Raw genomic sequence first — 15020 nt, forward strand, 5'->3', positions numbered from 1 at the left:
CGAGCATGCTAACCAGAGATTTTCCAGCATGTCCGATTGATACATGCGATCGATACATGCAACCAATTTTGGGCCGAAATTGGTTTTATGGTCTAGGCATGCTCTTGGTGGCACAGGTTTTTATAATATCAATAATAATTGTCTTATCTGATGGTCGATCAGCCGCCAAGTCTACAAATGTATGGCCACCTTTAGCTAGAGCAGTGTACATTCCAGAGGGATACGTGAACTGAAAAGCAGTAAGTGCTGTGATCTTCTGGGAGAGAGAGGGTATTTTTTACGGACACCACAAAGTTTTTCATGGACTTTACTGACAGCCCAGATTTGTTGACTTTTTTACTGACTGTCAGTAAATTTACTGACGTTGGCAACACTGTCGCCGGATCCCTGAATTACTCTTGCGCAGGGTGCGCAGCATAGCACTAGTGCTGTGACAGTGCCCAGCTTCACCGATTGGCGCTGAGTGCCGGACACCGGAATGGTGTACGAATCAAATCCCCGCCATCGGAGACTTGGGCACAGGATACACCCAGTATACGGCTTATCCTGCTGCTGCACAAGTCCCAGCAGCGTTTATTACTATCCCCCCCCAGTCCACATGGATGGTGGGGAATGATGTAATTCAGCCTTCAGCTATTGTTTGCGGCCGAATTACAGTGTTTTAAAAGTAACTTCAGCTCCATCTTCTGACGGCGCTGAAGATACTCACTGTGCGCCGCTATAGCCGTAATTCCTATTACGGTCTATGGTCGCATCTGCTGTGCCTAAATCTCCTGCGCTGCAATTCATGTGTTCGGCCAAAATGACCTGCTTCTTCAGCATGAAGGGTAACTTTAAAACTTGTAAACTTGGGGTAGAAATATGGAGCCACTAGCTTTTATTCACCAGACAAACTCACACACACACACACACACACACCTCGTCAGGGCCGGATTTACCATAAGGCACTGTAGGCACGTGCCTACATGCGCCTGATGATGGAAAGGTGGCTCACTTCCCTCCCCGAGTGGCTCCCTCCCTCTTTCCCTATGAAGAGTCCTGATGAGAGACTGTAAATGAAAGGTTACTCACCCAGCTCTCTGCATTCCACTGATGAGATCGCCCTTCAGTCAGGGGCACCTCTAGCTACTTAATACTGAGGGTACCTCTAGCTCCCTAATACTTGGGGGCACTTCTAGCTACTTAATACTCAGGGTACTTCTGGCTACCTAATGCTAAGGGACACTCACATTCCCAGCCTGTCGGCGGCTGTCGCCGAACCCGGAAGTAGCCGCCGGCGGGGACAGGAGGATCGGAGCGAGGCTGCGAGGGCACCATACAGCTTCGGGGGGCTGAGGGATGCCCCAGGTGAGTAAAAATCGTTTTTGTTTTTTTACTTAAAGAGACTCTGTAACATTAAAAAGATCCCCTGGGGGGTACTCACCTCGGGTGGGGGAAGCCTCCGGATCCTAATGAGGCTTCCCACGCCGTCCTCTGTCCCACGGGGGTCTCGCCGCAGCCCTCCGAACTGCCGGCGACTGTGCCGACTGTCAGTTCAATATTTACCTTTGCTGGCTCCAGCGGGGGCGCTGTGGCGGCTTTCCGTTCCGAACTACACGGAAATACCCGATCTCATTCGGGTCCGCTCTACTGCGCAGGCGCAGGAAACTTGCGCCTGCGCAGTAGAGCAGATCCGATGGCGATCGGGTATTTCCGTGTAGTTCGGAGCCGACAGTCGTCAGAGCGCCTGCGCAGGAGCCAGGAAGGTAAATATTGACGTCACCGCTGCACGGACTCCATGGAGGGCTGCAGCAAGACCCCTGACGGATGGAGGACGGCGTGGGAAGCCTCATTAGGATCCGGAGGCTTCCCCCACCCGAGGTGAGTACCCCCCAGGGGATCTTTTCATGTTACAGATCCTCTTTAAGTGTTCCTTTAAGTTTTCTCCTAGGAGATGATTTTTCATCTTCTTTTAAAATAATTTTTCATGTAGGTGAAGAAAAGTACAGCAAAGTCCCAGCTATCTGGAACTCAGGCAACCAGAAGTCTCAACCAGCATGCCTGAGAGACTGTGTTTTGTCTTTTGTTTTTAAGTTTTTACTCAGCGAGTGTCCAGCACCGTCTTCTAACCTTCCTGGCGCTCCTAGCGGCTTTCCAGCATCCATGCATGAATCCAGGCATATCACGTAAGCCAACACAGGTCAAGAGACACGCCAGGAGCCATGCATGGAGGACAATGAAAGCTGCTAGGAGCGACAGGAAGGTTAGAAGGTTAGGCCAGTTGCTCAAGCGACCGGCAGGCACATGTCCCTGGCAGCAGGCACTTCCCGCCGGTGCTGGATACTGGGGACTCTGCTGTACTGCCAAGTATGCCGAGTATTTACTTGCTTACTGGTGTGAAAATCTCACCTAGGAGAAAACTTGGAGAACAAGTGAATTGAATAAGGGCCCGTGGCTAGATGAAAAGTCCTCAAGAGGTATATAAAACCCTATGGGTGACCCTGTCTACACGGCCTGCCCCTTTAAGTGTATTGACTTCCTTCACATTATTAGTTTTGAATTATATAAGAAAATGTTTTATTTCAGAACAAAGCCTACAAATAACTGGATTAAAGCTAAAAGACTTGCAGGTTTGATGTGCGTAATCCCCTGAGCTGCACATATGGGAATCTGTCTTGACTTGATGGTAAACGTTACAACAGTAAGAGGAGCGTGCGTTCCTGCGTATGGGATTACACTGATTGACATTTACAAGGCAAAGCCAGGCTGAACGTAAGCAGCACATTGTAACCAGCAATTCGGGAAAATCCTCTGTTTACCGAAAGGGAACATAATATGGACTACTGTAGAGGGCATTCTCCGGGCATGCTTTATATTCTGAATAGCTGATTCTGCAGTGTACAATTCAGTGAGCCCCAACCTGGCCCGCGTCAGTTCTGAGTTCCTGCATGTCCCCAGAGTGTATGCTAAGTTCAAGTCTTCTCACATTAGCATTTACCTATTATGAGTGAATGTTATATGACGGCACAAACACATTTCAAAAAATTCAGATCAACTCAGGTGCGTAACTACAGGGGAGCAGCCCATGTGACTGCAGGGGGGCACAAAGCTGTAAGGGGGCCCCAAATACTACTTCACATCCTCCAATAAAGGGATTCACGCCCGTGCATGGTCCTGTGAATGATTGTTGCAAGCTAATAGCAACAATCATTTAATAAAGTTAGGGGGGGGGGGGGGATAAAAGTTAGAAAAAAACAAAAACCAATTAAAGTGACATGGTCCCAAAAAAATAAAAAGTGTTTTTTTTTATCCCCAGTTAAAGGGGCACTATGGCGAAAAATTGTAAAATTTAAAATATGTGCAAAATACAAATAGGAAGTAAGTTTTTTTTTCAGAGGAAAATGAGCCATAAATTACTTTTCTCCTATAATGCTGTCACTTACAGTAGGTAGTAGAAATCTGACAGAATCAACACTAGTTTTGGACTAGTCCATCTCTTCATGGGGAATTCTCAGGGATTTATTTATTTTCAAAAGAACTTAGTAAATGGCAGTTGCTCAGTCCAACTGCCAGAAAACTGTGTAGCAAGCAGGGAAGCTGGCCAGCATCATTGTTTAAGGCAGGGGTCACACTTGTCTTTCAGTTTCTACACTTTTCAGAAAACTGAAAGACAAGTGTGACCCTGCCTTAGAGCAGCTAATGTAATTTATAGAGAAGACTGACAAATTGCGCAAGATGTCAGTTTTTTTTCTGCGTGCGAAATCTGCATTAAAGTGTGACCTTGCTTATTGATTAACATGAGTTCTCAGTTGAAGTCAGTTTTTCTGTGCAGAAAACGCGTACGACAGCCGATAAGTGTGACCCCTGCCTAAATCCTTTTTAGGGAATATCTTTATAAAGAATAAAAGCCTTGCTGAGAATCCCTTATGACGAGATGGACTAGTCCAAAACCTGCCCCTTTAAGTTTTAACTCCAACCTAGCCTATTTACCCATTATTAACCCCTGCAATACCTAAACCTGTTTGTAAACTTTTTATGACTGCTGCCTGTTGTGATCACTAGGGCGAAAGTTTGGGGTCCCAATGCTCTACAAATTTATTGCTCTAACGTTGCCTAGCGATGCTTCAGTACAGCACTATGGCCCCCGTACTGTCGCCCTAGCGAACGCATCTGATCGCCACAGACACGCAGGCTGGAGATAATGTTCCGCCACATGCTCAGATAGTAATACAAAATGGCATATCGGATATCGTTTTAACCGGGAAGGGCAAAGTAATACATTTTTTTGTGTTTTGTAACTGTGGGACGTGTCATGTGAAAATTAGGAAGTGTGAAAAATGAAAACCGGTATTTTCTGCATTTACGCTTAATATTTCCCCATAAAATGACTATAAAATAAAATAGTTTTGAGAGAAAAATATTACCCAAAGAAAGCCTAGATGTTACTGAAAAAACAAGACATATATCACTAAAAGTGCATAAGTAATTAAAAAGTTACTGCTGTACAGCTAGGCTTTTCAGCGCCCGGGGACAAATTGGGCATGGCCCTGCATCAGAATGTGGGTGTGGTCTTGGGTGGAGCCAAATGTACAAATGCTGTTTAGATAGCCAGATGTGCCCCCTTCCCCCCGTTTAGATAGCCAAATGTGCCCCCTTTTATATAGCCAGATGGGCCTTCCTTCCCCATGTTTAGATAGCCAGATGTACCCGCTATAGATAGCCAGATGTGCCCCTCTTGTTCTGCTGCTGTTAACTCTTCTGCACTCCTCTGCAGAGGGAGGGAGAGAAGCAGGGGCGCTTCGGGCAGCCAGCGAGCTGCCTCTCACTTACTTTGTGCCCCCTTACAGTGCTGCGCTCATGGACATATGACCCCCCTTGCCCACCCATAGCTACGCCTCTGCTGCTGTATCAAAATAACAAAGTGTCAAGAATTTCAGGAACCTTAAGGGGTAACAACCATGTAACGCGAACCAGTTAAAGAAAACCTGAAACTTTTTTAAATACTGCAACTTTTCCATACTTTGTAAAGCACTCCAGGAGATATCATCACTGTATAAAGATGCAATGTTATCAATAATATTACAAAGAAAAGTTGCTCCTATAATTCTGGTACCTGTAGCAATTGGCTCGTGTGACTGGCTTTTATCTCTATGGTCAGTGTGTTGTAAATACAGCTCTGGCAATGTTGCTAAACCATTGGGCAGGGTAACTATTGGGCAGGGCCGGCCCTACCATGAAACCATCAGAATCATATAATTCAGGCGGAAAAATGTAACGTGTGACGCTGGATAGAAGAGTGTACAGCAGGGAAAAATGACCTACTCCAGCGCTGGGTCCACTTCTCTTCTTTACTGCAGCCTATCACCCTGTAGCAGCATAGGCTCCAAATTTATCATGACATGAATCGGGAGCCTACCGAGAGACATTTCTGCAAGCTAAAAGGCTGCAGTGAAAAAGAGAAGAAGCTCTGCTATTCAGGTGGAGGGAGAGAGAGGGTAACGAGTACCCTTATTCTATGGGCACATCTTACCGGCAAGGGGTGGAGGGGGGAGGGTGAACAATTTGCCCTCATTTCTTACTAAGGGGGTGGAAACAGCACCTGATCATACTTTTTTACTGGGGGAGGTGGCCGAATCTTGCTGCACTTCTTCCTAAGATTGGGGTGGAACTTAGATGGCGGGAATGAGGGGGGGGGGGGGGAATCCGTGACATTTTTCACAAGGGGAGGGGCCTCATCCTCACCAAGTTTGCTTCAGGCACCATAAAGTCTAGAACCTGCCCTGCCACTGAGGCCCTAATTATTTTCTAATGAAATGCATAAAAGACTTGACTATTTGCCATTGAGATTCATAACAAATACGGTATGTTAGATAACAGCACCAGTAGGAGTGCTGATAAAGAGCGTGGTAGGAGTCTATAAGTAAACAGATAACATATCCGGGCACCACTCCTATCCAGCCAGTACCTGCATAGTGCCAGACACGCTCGCACATGACTCACGCATTCACAAACAGCTAATACTACTGTAGGTTTGTTTATGACTTCAGATAACCCCTGCTTGTCAGTGCAGTGTGTGTGTGTGGGCCAGTGTGTGTCCTAGAGTTACACATAGGTGCAGTATATGACAGGCAGTCATTTCATGTATAAGAAAGGTGCAGCTGTTGTATTACAAATACAAAGAAATTTCCAGGTAAAGCAACTAATCGTGTCCATGCAGGTCCTCGAATGAAAAAGGAAGTGAGTTCAGGATCACTTATGGGAATTAATACTTCTACCTATGTAGAAAGATGCTGCAGGCCAGGCAGTCATGTCCAGTACAACATGCGGATTTCAGCCTGGCCCCTACACTCCCCACAGGATGTAGATGGACCCGGGGCAGAGGCGTGGCTAGGGGTTTTCAGCACCCGGGGACAAAGTCAGTTTTTGTGCACCCTCCTGACAAGGTGTAAACCATAAGCGAAGCAGAACATTTTGGCACCGGCAAATTTGGATAATGGCTATAGCTGCGCACAGAAGCTAATTTGGGCGCCGGCGAAAGACGGAACCCAAATTAGCTTAAAAACAGTGTAATGCATCCGCCAGCAATAGCTGGCAGCCGAATTATGTCTTTCCCCTGCTATCCATAGCGGCATGGAGGGGGAATAGTAATTAACGCAGCCGAGATTGGTTCAGGCCCAGACTAAGCCAGTTATCGACTTCATACTGCGCCCAAATTTGTCAGCGCCATTTTACATGTATCCAACCATAAGGGGGTCCATCATCCCAGAGATGTTTAAGTTTTAGAATATTTCCTGCATGTCCGATCTGCACCTGATTAGGAACAGGATCGATTTTCAGATCAGCATTGCACAAAATCGATCCTGTTCTCCATCAGTAGCAGATCAGACATGCTGGAAATGATCAAGATAAAATAAAACAAAACTCTGGGGCAGAGAGCAGGAGGAAGCAGGGGAGAAGACTGGATCCTTCCACCGTCTTTCATAGACAGAAACTTTATTGCAGCAATAAATAAATAAAAAAAGATCCTTGTGGGGCTTTACACACAGAAGACACAGAACATTTACAGTATATCACGCATTTCTCCTGGCAGACTCAACTGCCACTGGGGCATGCTCTATAGGCATCAGCAGTGTTGGGGAGTCTTGCCCAAGGTCTCCTCACTGAACAGGTGTTGGCTTATAGAGCCGGGTTGGCTTATAGACCCAGGTCTCCTGTGTCAGAGGCAGAGCCCTTAACCAGTACACTACCAAGCCGCTGCATTCACTTTACAAGGGGACTAGTGTACCCCAATGCAGATGCTGCAAATAAGATAAAAAGGCAGTTACCTAGGGAACACCCTGCTGGAGCGGGCAACCAACCAGCAACCATACATTATAATAGTCAGATACTGGCAGGGCAGTTTCTAGGCTAAATTGCACCCGGGGTGAGGGTGTAAACATTGTGCCCCTTTTCCTCCTCATCCCCATGGACTCCCAAAACCTTTACTCTTAGAGCAGGGGAAGGGAACCTTTTTGGCTGAGAGAGCCATAAACACAACATATTTTGAAATGAAATTCCGTGAGAGCCATACAGTATGTTTAAAACTAAATACCAGCAAATGTGTGCATTTTATGCAAAACCAACACTTTTCAAGTACAATAAATGTCTGAATTATTTTTAACAACGTTGTTATGCAGTGTTAGCAACACTGCATAACAACAGCTGCAAGTCAGGTTGCAGGGTGGGGGGAGGCTGTTCAGGATCGGAGCGGCAGGTCAGGGTGTGGAGAGGTAGGTCAAGGAGGTGCTGGGTGGGCAGGTGAATTGCTTGGTGGGGGGGAGGCAAGTGAGGTGCTGGGTGGCAGGCGAATTGCTTGGTGGGGGAGGGGGAGGCAGGTGAGGTGCTGGGTGGGCAGGTGAATTGGTTGGTGGGGGGGAGGCAAGTGAGGTGCTGGGAGGCAGGTGAGGTGCTGGGTGGCAGGTGAATTGCTTGGTGTGGGGGGGGGGAGGCAGGTGAGGTGCTGGGTGGCAGGTGAATTGCTTGGTGGGGGGGAGGCAAGTGAGGTGCTGGGAGGCAGGTAAATTGCTTGGTGGGGGGGGGCAAGTGAGGTGCTGGGTGGCAGGTGAATTGCTTGGCGGGGGAGGCAAGTGAGGTGCTGGGAGGCAGGTGAATTGCTTGGTGGGGGGAGGCAAGTGAGGTGCTGGGTGGCAGGTGAATTGCTTGGTGGGGGGAGGCAAGTGAGGTGCTGGGTGGCAGGTGAATTGCTTGGTGTGGGGGGGGGGGAGGCAGGTGACGTGCTGGGTATCAGGTGAATTGCTTGGTGGGGGGGAGGCAGGTGAGGTGCTGGGTGGCAGGTGAATTGCTTGGTGGGGGGGGGGGGGGGGGGTTGGTGAGGCAAGTGAGGTGCTGGGTGGCAGGTGAATTGGTTGGTGGGGGGGAGGCAAGTGAGGTGCTGGGTGGCAGGTGAATTGATTGGTGGGGGAGGCAGGTGAGGTGCTGGGTGGCAGGTGAATTGGTTGGTGGGGGAGGCAGGTGAGGTGCTGGGTGCCAGGTGAATTGGTTGGTGGGGGAGGCAGGTGAGGTGCTGGGTGGCAGGTGAATTGGTTGGTGGGGGGGAGGCAGGGGAGGTGCTGGGTGGCAGGTGAATTGGTTGGTGGGGGAGGCAGGTGAGGTGCTGGGTGCCAGGTGAATTGGTTGGTGGGGGAGGCAGGTGAGGTGCTGGGTGGCAGGTGAATTGCTTGGTGGGGGGGAGGCAGGGGAGGTGCTGGGTGGCAGGTGAATTGGTTGGTGGGGGGAGGCAGGTGAGGTGCTGGGTGGCAGGTGAATTGGTTGGTGTAGGGAGGCAGGTGAGGTGCTGGGTGGCAGGTGAATTGCTTGGTGGGGGGGAGGCAGGTGAGGTGCTGGGTGGCAGGTGAATTGGTTAGTGGGGAGGAGGCAGGTGATGTGCTGGAGTAACTATAACAGATACAGAAAGTGCTGCATTAGAGACAGCACACTCACCAGGTCAGGCATTGCTTGGTGGGGGAGAGGCAAGTGAGGTGCTGGGTGGCAGGCGAATTGCTTGGTGGGAGAGGGGGAGGCAGGTGAGGTGCTGGGTGGCAGGTGAATTGCTTGGTGGGGGGGAGGCAAGTGAATTGCTTGGTGTGGGGGGGAGGCAAGTGAGGTGCTGGGTGGCAGGTGAATTGCTTGGTGGGGGGGAGGCAAGTGAGGTGCTGGGAGGCAGGTGAATTGCTTGGTGGGGGGGGGGGAGGCAAGTGAGGTGCTGGGTGGCAGGTGAATTGCTTGGTGGGGGGGAGGCAGGTGAGGTGCTGGGTGGCAGGTGAATTGCTTGGTGGTGGGGGGGGGGGGGGTTTGGTGAGGCAAGTGAGGTGCTGGGAGGCAGGTGAATTGGTTGGTGGGGGGGAGGCAAGTGAGGTGCTGGGTGGCAGGTGAATTGGTTGGTGGGGGAGGCAGGTGAGGTGCTGGGTGGCAGGTGAATTGCTTGGTGGGGGGGAGGCAGGTGAGGTGCTGGGTGGCAGGTGAATTGCTTGGTGGGGGGGAGGCAGGTGAGGTGCTGGGTGGCAGGTGAATTGGTTGATGGGGGAGGCAGGTGAGGTGCTGGGTGGCAGGTGAATTGCTTGGTGGGGGGGAGGCAGGTGAGGTGCTGGGTGGCAGGTGAATTGCTTGGTGGGGGGGAGGCAGGTGAGGTGCTGGGTGGCAGGTGAATTGCTTGGTGGGGGGGAGGCAGGTGAGGTTCTGGGTGGCAGGTGAATTGGTTAGTGGGGAGGAGGCAGGTGATGTGCTGGGTGGCAGGTGCATTGGTTAGTGGGGAGGAGGCAGGTGATGTGCTGGAGTAACTATAACAGATACAGAAAGTGCTGCATTAGAGACAGCACACTCACCAGGTCAGGCAGCTTGAAATTTACCGCGGGTCGGCGGGGTTCCGCATTGCTGGTCAGCGGGATTCCTCAGCGCGGGTCAGCGGGATTCCTCAGCGCGGGTCGGCGGGGTTCCACAGCGCGGGTCGGCGGGATTCCTCAGCGCGGGTCGGTGGGATTCCTCAGCGCGGGTCGGCGGGATTCCTCAGCGCGGGTCGGCGGGATTCCTTAGCGCGGGTCGGTGGGGTTCCACAGCGCGGGTCGGCGGGGTTCCACAGCGCAAGTCGGTGGGATTCCTCAGCGTGGGTCGGCGGGGTTCCACAGCGCGGGTCGGCGGGATTCCTCAGTGCAGGTTGGCGGGGTTCCACAGCGCGGGTCGGCAGGATTCCTCAGCGCGGGTCGGCGGGATTCCTCAGCGTGGGTCGGCGGGATTCCTCAGCGCGGGTCGGCGGGGCTCGCCTGACTGGCCGCAACACATGGGAGCGGAGTTACAAAGTGCTGTCCGCTGTGCCTGTAGGAGGCGGCGCACAGCACGACCATGTGAGGGGAGGAGTTGCAGTGCAGGGAGGAGGCGCACAGGAAGTAGATAGTGGCCGGGCATGGAGGAAGCGGTGCAGTAATTTAAAATTTGACACAGTCTCGCCTGTCACCCGGAATTTAGCAAGCCAGAGAGCCACATGCAGGCCTGAAAAGAGCCATATATGGCTCGCGAGCCATAGGTTCCCGACCCCTGCTTTAGAGAGTGTCACACAGCCACAGGTCACAAGTAGATCTGCCTACTTACTAGTGACCAGCTGCTTATCCAGGAAGAAGCAGGGACCAGGAAACCACACAGGTCAAAGAGAACCCAGAAAGCTGACTCCTCCATGGGCGCTGCGCACTGACAGCCTGCAGTACCGCTACAGGACATCAGATGTCATCACACAGTGGTGGCGTGATGGTGACTTGACGTCTGATGCAGGCAGCCCAGGAGGAGTCAAGGAAGGAGATTGAGCTGGTAATCTTTCTTCTTCCATTTGGCTGCAACGCGCGTCACCAGCTCCGTATTGATTATGTCCTTCTGCCTGCACCCCCCTTCTTCTACTTGCCGGTCTGCGCCCAGGGCGGTCGCCCTGCCCACACTGCCCAAGAAATAGCCCTGGATGCTGGTTTTATGATGGAAGGGATGGAATGGAACTGTGATGTAGTTATGGAAAATTAAAAGGGTAGGGAGGATGTGACCTGGGAAAATAAAATAATTAAAAAGGGTGCAGCTTACCTCAATGTAAATAGAATATGATTTATTATAAGATAGCCCATTGATGATCTACACCCCTATTGAGGGTCATGGCTCTTGATTAGTTGATGTATCCTAATCTATTTCCATCTTTACTTAGAGTGCAACAGTCACCTATCTTCCTTAGTAAGGGCCAGTCTCCACTAGCCACGGTGCAATGCCATGATGCATGTCAATGAAGTAGTTTCCATTGAATGCGAATTTTAATTCGCGATCCGGGGAAATTATGCATGGCATGCTGCAGATTCTCGCAGCACACATACGATTACCCTAAGCGCTAATAGGCAGCCACATCCGGACATTCGGAAGACAACCGGAAGTACCACATTTCCAAATTTCTTCAGTTGACGAAGGAAGAATAACCTTTGTTGAGCTCTCATCTGTATTTTGGAAGTGTTCTGCTCCCACCTTAGGTCCCTTAGTTATGGTCGTGTTGAGGAGCCGTATGTCGGATACAAGGGTGCTCATCACAACCTCGGAATCACAGACAGCCTGCGATTCTCAGTCAATTTCAGCGATGACACAGACTCGGAATCAGAATCCGTGATCAGCCGTGATCACGGATTCCAATTCCGAATGCATCCGTAATTTCATCCGCATTCGACCAGTAATCACGGCTTACAGTCGGGATCCGCCCGCCGACTTTAACGGTTAATAGCAAAGCCCCCTTACATGCTAGAAACACCACATTTACAGGGTGTGATAAGTAGAACAGTGAGAACAAGAGAAACCCCATTTTTTCAAAAAGACCTAATAGTTTTTGAGAAAATCGATTTTAAAGTTTCAATAGGAAAAAAGTATATATTTAAAGGGATACTGTAGGGGGGTCGGGGGAAAATGAGCTGAACTTACCCGGGACTTCTAACGGTCCCCCGCAGACATCCTGTGCCCGCGCAGCCACTCCCCAATGCTCCGGCCCCGCCTCCAGTTCACTTCTGGAATTTCTGACTTTAAAGTCAGAAAACCACTGCGCCTGCGTTGCCGTGTCCTCACTCCCGCTGTCACCAGGAGTGTACTGCGCAGACACAGACCATACTGGGCCTGCGCTGTGCGCTTTTGATGACATCAGCGGGATCGAGGACACGGCAACGCAGGCGCAGTGGTTTTCTGACTTTAAAGTCAGAAATTCCAGAAGTGAACTGGAGGCGGGGCCGGAGCATCGGTGAGCGGCTGCGCGGGCACAGGATGTCTGCGGGGGACCATTAGAAGCCCCGGGTAAGTTCAGCTCATTTTCCCCCGACCCCCCTACAGTATCCCTTTAAATGCGGTAAATGACAGATAATGTAGCAAACCTAACAGTAGTGTAAATTTACATACATCAAAAGAAAGAGCAATTCATTTCATGACTGGGTTTCCAGGGGTCCACACTCAGTGCGTACGGACCCCCTGGAAACCCCACCGAAACTAGCAAAGCTTTGGCCAGAGATCGCTAAACAGCTGAAATATGGCTGTATAAAGATCCTTGGCAACTTTACCTATTTTTTGAAACTTTTTTTTTTTTAAATGTATAGTGTGTGGGAAATTTAAAAAAAAATGATGTGGGGCAGAGCCGGGACAAGGTCCTCCAGCACCCAAGGCTGAGACACCAAAGTGCGCCCCTCCACCCCTCCCACCCCAGCCGTCACACACTGATTGCTATTAGACTAAGAGGCGCCACAGGGCCCACCACCTCCCCAACACCTTAATATATAGTTATCTGGCTTGCAGTCACTGCTATGTATCCCCTTTTCTTATTTCTTTCTGCTTCATACACAATTAGGAATGACAGCTGAATGAATTGTGCGCCCCCTCCTACACTGCGCCCTGAGGCTGGAGCCTCTCCAGCCTATGCCTCGGCCCGGCCCTGATGTGGGGTCCCCTCTCCCGAGCCTCTTTAACCCATTGTCCCCCATGCAGGCTGGGATAGCCAGAATGCGGAGCCCCGGCCAAAGAAGAAATTTGGGCACCTGATAAATAGCGGTCCGTCCAACCAAAATTTTTCATTTTGATAATTTGTAAATTATCGTTTTAACTTTTTATATCATTTTGAATTTTGTTTGGAGAGTTATAATTTTGTAAATTATCATGTTAATGTTATCTGTAGCGTTGAAAAAGGGTTTTAGGGTTAGGTGTCAGGAAGGGGGTTTCAGAGTTAGGAACCACCGGGGGGGGGGGGGGGGATCGTAGGGTTAGGCACCACCAGGGGGTGTTAGGGTTATGCATCAGAGGGGGGAAGGTTCTGTGTGAGAGTAGGGTTAGGTTTAGTTGTAGTAAAACATTGGTAATATTTACCAAAGTTTTACTATGCTTATTACAATATTTTGCGATTTTATTAGATGAAGAAACAATAAAAATATTGTTATAGACAATATTATACAATTTCTGCTATACCCCATGCCCTTTTTTCCTGGCGCCCTTATTTGATGTATGCCATTGAGATGTCACCATGGAAGCCGGACTTTACTATGTCTGAAGGACATTTCTGTTATGTTTGTCGTAGATCACATGATTAAGAAATCCCACATCATTCGGAATTAGGAAGTGTATAAAAATTTGGGGAAATTCCCAGTTCAATGTGTTCAGTAAAGTCAGTGATGCTCGGAATTACCGTCAGGGATTAGCATCTGTGTGACATGTGACAGTCGGTGATCTCCATCGCCATGACCGCGCCAGCTTCAGTTCCAATCAAAGGGAATGGAAATTTGGACTCACTTAGTCTACTCATTTAGACCAGGTCCAATGGAAACCAGCAGTGTAAATAGTACTCGGCAGGGAAGAGTAATATCGTCAGAGCTAACCTTGGCAAGACTCAGCATAAAAACCACACGTCTGGTATAATTAGTGTTTGTTTGGCAGTCCTTGCGGGGATCACATGACTTGTAAAAATGTGCTGTGCATGTGTGCGAAGCTTGCTGGAGATATAATTGAAAAGGATCATCTGCCAACACCGCAATAATGTAAAACTCCACTCTGTCAAGACAACTGACAAAGTGTTTATAAATTGTATTTATGATATACTTCCCTCTGAACTCATTCCAGGCTGTTAACATATTAAAAACCACTTAGGACCAGGGGATTTTCCTGATATTGGTGATGCGTGGGCTCTCCAGCCCGCAGCACCAATCAGGATTGAGCCTGGGCGATCAGACTTCCCCCCTTTTTTCCCCACTAGGGGGATGTCCTGCTGGGGGGAACTGATGGCCGCCGGCTATCTGCGCTTTGTAGGGGGGGGGGGCTCTTCAAAGCCCCCTTCCACATCGATTTCTGCTCTCTCTGCCCATACCTGCTTCTCCCGCAGGCTATGGGCTGCACCAGATAGGATAGGCTTTAGCCTATCAGATGCCGGCGATCCCCGGCCAATCAGAGGCCGGGGAACGCCGATCTTTTTTACGGCGCTGCTGCGCAGCAGCGCCGTATTGATGTAAACAGCGGGGATTTCTTCCCCGCGTGTTTACATTATGCGTGCGAACCGCGATCGGCGGCTCTCACACTGTTCACGGAGACACCCTCCGTGAACTGGCATGGAAACCATGCTATATCACTAACGACCTGCCGATGCCTATCGGCGTTAGGCAGTTGTTAAGTGGTTTTTAATCTAGTTTTCTCTGCTTCTTGAGTGATGCAGTAAATTTAAAGTGTACCCGAGGTGATATGTGACATGGTGAGATAAACATGAGTATGTACAGTGCAAAACATATTGATGACCAGGCTGTTAGAGGGCTGGTTCACACTCGGCGCTTTGCCTGCGATAGCGCTCGGCTCTGCGATTGTGATTTGCAAGCAAAATCTCGAGATTCAGTGCAATTTACCAGGGATGCTCACAAATTCGAATTTGGATGTAATTCAAATAGGGTTATTCGAATTTCATCCTATAAATTACAGCAGCTGTGCGGGTGGACGAGGGGGGGTTGAGGTTAATCTTACCCATCAGCCGTCTTCTTGCTCCGTCC

This window comes from Hyperolius riggenbachi, chromosome 2 (assembly GCF_040937935.1).
Source record: "Hyperolius riggenbachi isolate aHypRig1 chromosome 2, aHypRig1.pri, whole genome shotgun sequence".
In the NCBI taxonomy this organism is placed as follows: Eukaryota; Metazoa; Chordata; class Amphibia; order Anura; family Hyperoliidae; genus Hyperolius; species Hyperolius riggenbachi.